General features: G+C 36.0%; 1 long non-coding RNA gene across 1 annotated transcript; it reads right to left on the bottom strand.

The window, feature by feature from the left end:
- Positions 1–7,173: 7,173 nt before the first annotated feature.
- Positions 7,174–8,377, bottom strand: LOC149145679 (uncharacterized). The gene is made up of 2 exons (XR_016264807.1): positions 7,797–8,377; positions 7,174–7,519 (listed from the first exon to the last, which is right to left on the bottom strand). It is a non-coding gene; the product is annotated as an uncharacterized LOC149145679 (long non-coding RNA).
- Between the last annotated feature and the right edge of the window lie 808 nt (positions 8,378–9,185).

The raw sequence follows: 9,185 nt of genomic DNA, 5'->3' as shown, positions 1-9,185 counted from the left end.
CATTTTCCATAAATAAAGAAGAGCTCTCAAACTGGTTTTCCCCAAGAGTTTTAGGGGGTTTTTCAGGGTCAAGTTGACCAAAAATCTCAGTGTTTAAATGTGTTTTAATGGTTGTTTATTACTGCTGATTTTTATTTCTGCAATTTCCAGCATTCTGTAAAATTTCCAGAATTTGTGTTTTCAGCAAATTTATTTTTTTCAGCTTGTTGAATGTATGATTATGGGAAAGGGCATTTAACTACATGGGAGAAATAAGGTGAAACTGAAAACCGAGGTGGGAAATGAGAAATTTCTACACTAAGTTCAACTACCTCATGTATCATCTTCTTAGAGATGATCTATGCTCTTATTTAGATAAGTCAAAATGTTCAATTTTGTTGCATATGTACCATCTCTTCCCTCCACTATTATTTGTGAATTTTCACAAGTATTCAAAATTTGCAAAAGTTGCTTCATCCCACCCTCCTATCAAACATTTGTGTAGACAAGAATGCCATAGATCTTTTCATGGATATATTGTTAGGGAAGTTGTGAAAATCTATTTGATTTTCCATCTCTTCCCTTCACTTTATTTGGTAGAGCTTCTAAAATAATCTTTAATGTTCTTAAATTGTAAAGAGATTGTATTGTATCATCCCCACAGGTAATTTCACTCTGTCACATGCAAACTCACCAATTATCATGTCCAAATGTCTTTTTAGCACTTTTTTTATGTTCATTTCCCTTTCACTTCAATGGTTACAATTGCTTTTGAATTTGAATACATTGTGAAACAAGTGGGTAATAAGTTGTATTACCAACTTCAAAACACAAAATAGGCTACATGAGAGATGGAAAAAACCATGGGTTGCCAAAACCTTAAGCTACATTAAAAAAAATACCATTGGAAATCAATGGTTTAATTTAATTTTATAAATTTATAGTTAAGATTACAATAACTGATTTTATTTTTATAATTTAAATTATGAAGAGACAAACAATTTTTTTAATTTTATTTTTATGTAATTTGACTTGGTCAAAATATTTATATTACTTCAATGCGAGCACCTCTAACACAATAAACAGCCTACATAAATTAAGATATTATCAAAACATAATAAATCCTACATAAATTAAGGTATTGTCAAAACATACTATATTTTGAAATATTAACATTTTTTTTGCCAAATCCTTGTCTTTATTTTTTTAAATAAGGCTTGGGCTTTATAATTTATTTTTAAGCAATTTGACATGATCAAAATGTTTACATGACATAGATGAAAACACCACTAGCACAATAAGCACCCTACATAAATTAAGAGATTGTCTATACATTTTGTAATGTTGGCCAAAATTAATTGAATTTTTTTACCAAAACTTAATCTTTGTTTATTAAAATAGTTAACTTCATATATTGATTCAACTCAAAAAGCTCATATAGTAAAAAGCTCACAACTCAAATTAGAACATTACACCAAAAAAATGTACCATAAAATATACTAAAAACCTTCCAAACTTGAAACAAATAAACTAAACAATATACTAATACTATATATATATATATATATATAGAATAAAGAGTATAATGTTTCTTAATGCCGAGAGGGGGAGCAATATGCACTTCATAACAGTCTAATTAAGACAAATGATGTTGACAATGTCCACTTCAAGAGCATATTGGTTTCATAAGGTCTATAAAAGCCCTAATTTCTCCTATGAGATCTCTACATTCATCAAGATGCATATGTACAACACTATAAAACATGACAAAGGTTCAAGCCCAATAAAATAGAGGGGAGAGTACAACGAACAGTGTCGGGTAAGTATAGCAAGCGGGGCGAATATTTCCCATGTAACATGCATACATCTTATGCATGCCATGATGGTCATAGGGGTTTTCATGTAAAATTGGGCATAAGGTTTCATGTACCATCTATGAGACGCACAGACTCGTTGCAATTGAGAAAGTCAACATCATTTTCCGAGAAATGGTCAAAGGGCTCACAAGGCATAGCAAAACATAAAAAGCTCACAACTCAAACTTGTGATTCCAACCATTCACTACCAAATTCTAGACAAATTAGAACATTACACCAGAAAATATGCTAAAAACCTTCCAAACTTGAAACAAATAAAATAGACACTAAACTAATACTATATATATCTATATATATAATAAAAAGTATAATGTTAAAGAGTATAATGTTTCTTAAATACGAGAGGGGCAGCAATATGCACTTCATAACAGTCTAATTAAGACAAATGATGTTCACAGTCTCCACTTCAAGAGCATCTTGGTTTCATAAGGTCTATAGAAGCCTTAATTTCTCCTATGAGATCTCTACATTCATCAAGATGCATATGTACAACACTATAAAACATGACAAAGGTTCAAGCCCAATAAAATAGAGGGGAGAGTACAGCGAACAGTGCCGGATATTGTGCCAGGGAACGAGTACCTCTCAGAAGTCAGCTGGAATTATGTGACCTTTTCCCCTTTTCGGCCAACATTGAGGATAATCTGCTATTGGAACGACCTGTCTCACAGGATGAAGTCCTATCAGTAGTAAAAGAAATGGCCAGAGGGAAAAGCATTGGCCGTGACGGATGGACCAGTAAATTCTGTCATTTTCGGGATATTCTTTGTTCATTTTCGGAATATTATGCTTGCTGAGCTTACCAACATGGTGGAAGAATCTCACTGTCTGTTCATTTTCAGGATATTATGCTTGCTGAGCTTACCAACATGGTGGAAGAATCTCATTGTCTTAGTTGGGTCTCCGGTGCAACAAATGCCTCATTCATCACCCTCATTCCCAAGGTTCCTAATCCTGTCTCCTTCACAGACTATCATCCTATCCCATTATGTAACACCATTTACAAGCTCATTTCAAAAACCATTGCTAACTGGCTCAAACCATTCCTGTCCAAGCACACATATCTGTTGAACAATTTGGCTATTTAGAGCAACGTCAAATTCATGATGTTGTAGCAATCGCTCAAGAGTGTCTTCATTCTATCAAGACTTCTTCAATAAGGCATTTGGCTGTTGATTGAGAACTTTTGTGGATGGTCCTTCATAAAATTGGCATTGGACCTAAAATGATAAACTGGATTAAAGCTTGCATCAAGAGTGCATCATTTGCAATACTGATCAACGATTTTCCTACAGCTTTTTTCAGTCTCTAGAAGGTCTCTGTCAAGGTTGCGCTTTGCCCCCCTCATGTTCCTCATCATCATTCAGTCTGTCCAGAAAATTTTCAGAAGCTCCTCAGAGCGACATGCAAAATCGTTGACAGAGTCCCCCTCTCCCATTTAATTTTTGTGGATGACTTGCTTGCTATTGGGAAATCGGATCCCTCTGAATGGCAGGTGTTTCATAATATTCTTGCAGATTTTGGATCTACCTCGAGACTATTCATGAATCAAAAGAAGTCTTTATTGATTTCTAATGATCCTGAGGCATAATGGACAGTGGAGATTGCTTGCTCATTTGGGGTAAATGTCTCTTTTGAACGATGGTTTCCAATACTTGGGGGTTTCTCCTTAAAGCCGAATGGATACAAATCTTTGCTAATTCTGAAACTGGAAAATCGTAAGGACAGTGGTCCCACTCATCGATCTCACTGGGAGGGCATCTCATTCTAATCAAATCTATCCTTCACAACATTTATATTTACGGGATACCCATCTACAAACTCCCCAAAGGAGTCGTCCGTAAGGTCAACTGAAAAGTTTCTAGCTTCTTGTCCTTCACAGCATTTCTATTTACTGGATGCCCATCTTCAAACTCCGCAAAGGAGTCATCCGTAAAGTCAACTCAATCATTTCTAGCTTCTTGTGGGCTGGAACGCAGCCAGATCGCAAATTCCATCTGGCCAATTTGGAGATACTAGATTTTCCGGTTAAACAAGGTGTTTGGGGTTTAAGATTCCAGCCCACACCCTGCCAGATGGAATTTGCAATCTGGTTGTGTTCCAGCCCACAAAAAGCCAAAAACGATGAGTTGATCTTCCGAATGACTCCTTTGGGGAGTTCGAAGATGTGCATCCAGTAAAACGGCACTGTGAGAGTCGATTTAGGGTTCCAACCCACACACTGCAAATTCCAGTTTAGGGAAATCGTTTTTTTTCTGGTTGGAAAAGAGAAATTGCCAGCCAAGAGATGAGGTTCTACATCACCGCAAATCAATTTTTCCATTATGTTTTTCTTATAACGACTGGAGACCACAATAGCTGACGGGAGCTATTAAGCTTGTTTCGTACAAACCTGTCTCGTACACCAAGTCAAAACCGAACATTTAATTTAAAAACAAGACTGCAAAGAGCGAATTTCAAAACACAAACAAACAAAAACACAAAGTGCAAAGCATGAAGGTTATCTTCCTTCTTCTATTGTTAGCAAAATGGTTTCTTTATCTGCTAATTTTCTATGGGGTGGCAGATCTCATCGTTCTAAGATTCACTTAGTAAAGATGGATTCCATCTCTAGATCAAAGAGGTCTGGTGGATGGAGTCTTTTACATATGAGATCTTTCGGCAAGGCCCTCCTCTGTAATTCTCTTCATCGTGGCATCTTCGGTGTTGGCAAATGGAGTTCCATTATCAATCAAAAATATCTGAAAGGAAGGTCTGTGGTATACTGGTACAGGAGGAAGTCTCTGGGCTCTACAAGGGGATCTGCTATATGGCTCGGCTTCAGAAAGATTCAGGATCTCTTCCTCGATTTCCTTAGATGGCGCATCAATACTGGCTCCAGTATCCTTATCGGTCTGGAATCAACCGTTCTTGGTTTGGAAGATTCTCTCACTCCCGAACTAATTTCATTCCTGCACACACGGGGTCTCTTCACATGGAACAAACTGATTCAGTCATGGTCCTCAACGACGCCAACCTGGAAGGATGCAGAGGATCTCGGTATGCCTCCCTCTCTGCGACATATATGGGTGTCTGCGGTAAAGAGTTACGCTGATAAAGGTATTAAACAGTGAGGTATCAACGATGAATTGGTATGGTTGAAGCCGAACTCCTCACAGCCTATTAGTGTAAAAGATTTGTATGCAGCTGCCTTGACTATTCTTCTGCCGCTTCCCACGCCCATCTTTCCTTCCAAGCTCTGGAAAGGAACATGCCCGCTCAAGGCAATTTTATTCTCTTGGTTGGTTTTTTCCAATAGGAACCTCACATGGGAGGTCCTTCAAAGAAAAGGATGGATGGGTCCAGGTAGATGTGTCATGTGTTGTCAGGCGTCCAAATCAAATGTCCACATGTTTTTCAATGTCCGACATCGGCCCAAATCTGGTATGATCTCTCCTTATCTCATGGTTTTCCTCACCAAGTTTTCTCCTCTGTTCAAGACGGCTTCAAGTGGTGGAGTGACCAACGTCCAGCATGGAGATCGTTATTCATCTTCACATGTTGGTTTCTCTGGAAATGGAGGAATGCCTGCATCTTCCAGGAGTCCAAGGCTCCAATTGCCTCTGTGCTGGTTTATATATCTGCTATGGTTGTTACGGATTGATAAGTTTTCTTCTCTCCGTTTTTTCTTATGGTCTATGTGGAACTTCTCTCATAGGAATCATCTCTCCTTTTTTGGATGGTTATCATGAACATGTTTTGATTTATGTTATGGTCTTTTGGACCTCTTTTGTATCAGCTCAAATCTTATTATCTGCTCAGAACAGCCACATCTATATGTCCCCATCTGCTATCATCTACAGCATTATCATCAGGATCAGTCGGCCGGAATGTTTATGGCCTTTTATGTAACAACTCATTATATTTTCTTAATATAATATACATGATGATTTTCTCTCTCAAAAAAAAGGAGACAATAGATATTCCAATTAATGTTTAGGGTTAATAAAGATCGTTTAAATTAAATCAAACAAGGTGCACAGAGTGAAAAAAACAAAAACAAAATAGGGTTTAAAACAATTTTTATACTGGATCCGCTGAATAAATCTGAGATAATATAGATCTTGCTATTTTATCTAGATATCAATATAATTCTTCACTCGCTTACAAGCAGAATGAAGCAAAACCGACCAAAATAAAACAAAATTCAAAAAATATATCGAAAATAAAGGAGGTTTGGATTTTGAAATAGTTTTGGTGCGAGAGCTACTCGCAGCTCAATTGATCTTCAATAATATGGATCTATGTTATTTCATTTGGACATTAACTTGATTCTTTACCCTGCGTGTGTAATTAGGATCAAGCAAAACAGATGAAAATTAAAAAGAAAAAGAAAAAACAAACAAACAATTTCATCGAATATATTTAGACAATATTTCATCCAAATATTAATTTAATTCTTTATCCTGAGTGTAAGCAGAATCGAGCCGAACTGATCAAAATAAAGCAAAAATCAACATATTTTTCCATAGATTAGAGACAACATGAAACCATGCTATTTCATCTAAACACCAATTTAATTCTCAACCTGGCCTGTAACAAGATCAAGCAAAACAGATCAAAATCAAACAAAATTCAAAGAATATATAAAGATAAAATCAAAATAGGTTTGAGACCACTAGGCTGCCAGTACAGTACTCAATAAATATGAGAATATGGATCTATAGACACTGCATTGACTCAGCGTGTTGTCAGATAGAGAAAATACCCAGTTGGGCAGAGACTGTTGCAATAGCTGCGATGAGGCAAGATTCCCAATTCCGTTCAGTACAACAAGGCAAAACCCTTAAAATAAGACTGCAAAGAAAGAAAATAAAAATGAAAACTATGTGCACAGAGTGCTACTAAATCTAGGGTAAATAAAAATATTTAAATTAAATCAGGCAAAGTGCTGAGAATGAACAGAAAGAGTGAGTGACGGTTTGGAATAGTTTTGAAACCAGAGCAGCTCAATAGATCTAAAAGGTGACATGGATCTATGCTATGATATTTTATTTAGACACCAATATAATTCTTTATCATGCACATACAGGGTGAAGCAAAAACAGATCAATATAAAACAAAATTCAAAAAATATATAAAAGATTAGCAAATTTGGATTTTGAGCTAGTTTTGATTCCAAGCGACTCGCAGCTCAATAGACCTTCAATAACATGGATCTATGCTATTTAATCTAGACATCACGACATTAACTCATCTCTTTACCCAATCAAGCAAAACACATCAGAATAACAATTAAGGAAAAAACTAAACAGATCGACAAAATTTTCAATAGATCTGAGACAAAACTGATCCATTATATTTCAACCAAACACCAATTTAATTCTTTACACTGCCTGTGAGCAGGATCATGCAAAACAGGTCAAAATAAACTAAACAAAAAATCAAAAAAAATATACAAAACCAGACCAACATATTTATCAATAGATCTGAGACAATATCCATCCATGCTATTTCACCTCCACACTAAATTAATTCTTTACACCGCATGTGAGCAGGATCAAGCAAAATATATCAAAATAAAGGGAAATAAATTATACAAAACCAGACCAACGCATTTTTCAATAGATCTGAGATAATATCCATCCATGCTATTTCATCTCCGCACCAATGTAATTCTTAACCTGGCGTGTGAGAAGGATCAAGCAAAACAGATCAAAATAAAGCAAACTTCATCTCCGCACCAATGTAATTCTTAACCTGGCGTGTGAGAAGGATCAAGCAAAACAGATCAAAATAAAGCAAACTTCAAAGAACATAGGACACAACCCAAAAAAAAAAAAAAAAACACCAAATCTAACATTTTTTAGACCTCAGTAAATAAATCTGATACAATATGGATCTACGCTAGCGTATCTAGACACTATATTGATTCAGGGTATTGTCAGGTAGAGAAAATACCCAATTGAACAGAGGCATTTGCAATAGCTGCTTCTACTCGATGAGACATAAAATTCCCAGTTCCGTGCAACCAAAGGCGAGGTATTATTGTTGTCTGGGCCCCGGGGGCTATGAACAGCATAAGTGATCATTAACCACCGCGGTCCTGACGACAATCACACATTCGCTTCCTCTCCTGACTCCAGATCATCCAGCGGCATCCAAATATATATATGAAGACCGAATCAAAAAATAATATTGATCACCCTCTGAAATCAGAGGTAAAGCGCTCGTCCTCAGTAGATTGTAGATTTCAGAAGGACAAAGTCACTCTCACACCATTTTGAATCAGAACATGGCGCCCAGAAAACACCGACATGGACAGAAGCCATTCACCCACATGGACAAATCTATTGCCACTAACACAATCGCTTCCTCCCATCCGCCATAGAAAATCCTCTCGTGGATATAAATGTCGACTTGGAAACCCTAATTAGGGTTTGGGATTGCACATATCTCCATAAACCCTAATTAGGGTTTGGGTAGGATACCCTCAGCTCACAGTTCTATTAAAAGAGGATATTTAAACGTAATATGTAACTTTTTTTTCAGTGCGAAAAAACGCTGTATATGTTATATATATATGATGATAATATGTAACTTTAACTTTATTTTTTATGTAGATATGGTTTAATGTAGGTTATTTTTTTATTTAAAAAATCAACACTAGTCCAGTTTAGACGTTTTTTAATTTTGGATCTATTAACATATAGAAGAATCGATTTTTATTTCATTTTAAAAAGATATTTTATGGCAAAAAAAAAAAAATGTCATAAACTAGCATTTGCACCTAATGTTGCAAAGGAAACGCCGTAAGGCATAGTGTGTGGAAGAATATTGAAATGTGAATGGGCATTTTTGAAAGCAAGGGTCGATGATAATGAATTTAAATTGAGGAAGCCATGCCAAAAACCCTATTTAGGGGTTAAAGTGCCTATGAAATGGAATAAAAGTAGTCATACATATCCATTGAACTTGTTTAGATACCTTAAAGATTGCCTAGTTGAAGGTGAAGTTAAACAAATGAATTCACGCGAACAACAACTGGGTATCCATATCGATATACAAAATTTTAAGGAGAGGCATGTTAATCTTTTCAAACAACATTCTAATGTATTTGCCTAGAAATATGAAGACCTTAAACCATGTCACATTGTGATGAACTAAATCCCTGCCAGGATATATTCCTTATGATGCAATGCGCTTAGGAAGTTTTGTTGTTGGAAAGTTTGATTGGGCTGCATTGAATTAAGCAAGGCTAAAACATTAATGTTGACGTTGTAGCTATAGTTGTTCTGCATGTTGTTGAATCTCTTTGCAAGTTTGGTTTCATCGTGCCCATATGCTAAG

The sequence above is a fragment of the Pinus tabuliformis genome, chromosome X (genome assembly GCF_031772625.1).
Source record: "Pinus tabuliformis cultivar Carrire ecotype Pingquan chromosome X, CPIR1, whole genome shotgun sequence".
Classification (NCBI taxonomy): domain Eukaryota; kingdom Viridiplantae; phylum Streptophyta; class Pinopsida; order Pinales; family Pinaceae; genus Pinus; species Pinus tabuliformis.
This window is presented reverse-complemented; position numbering and strand designations above follow the sequence as displayed.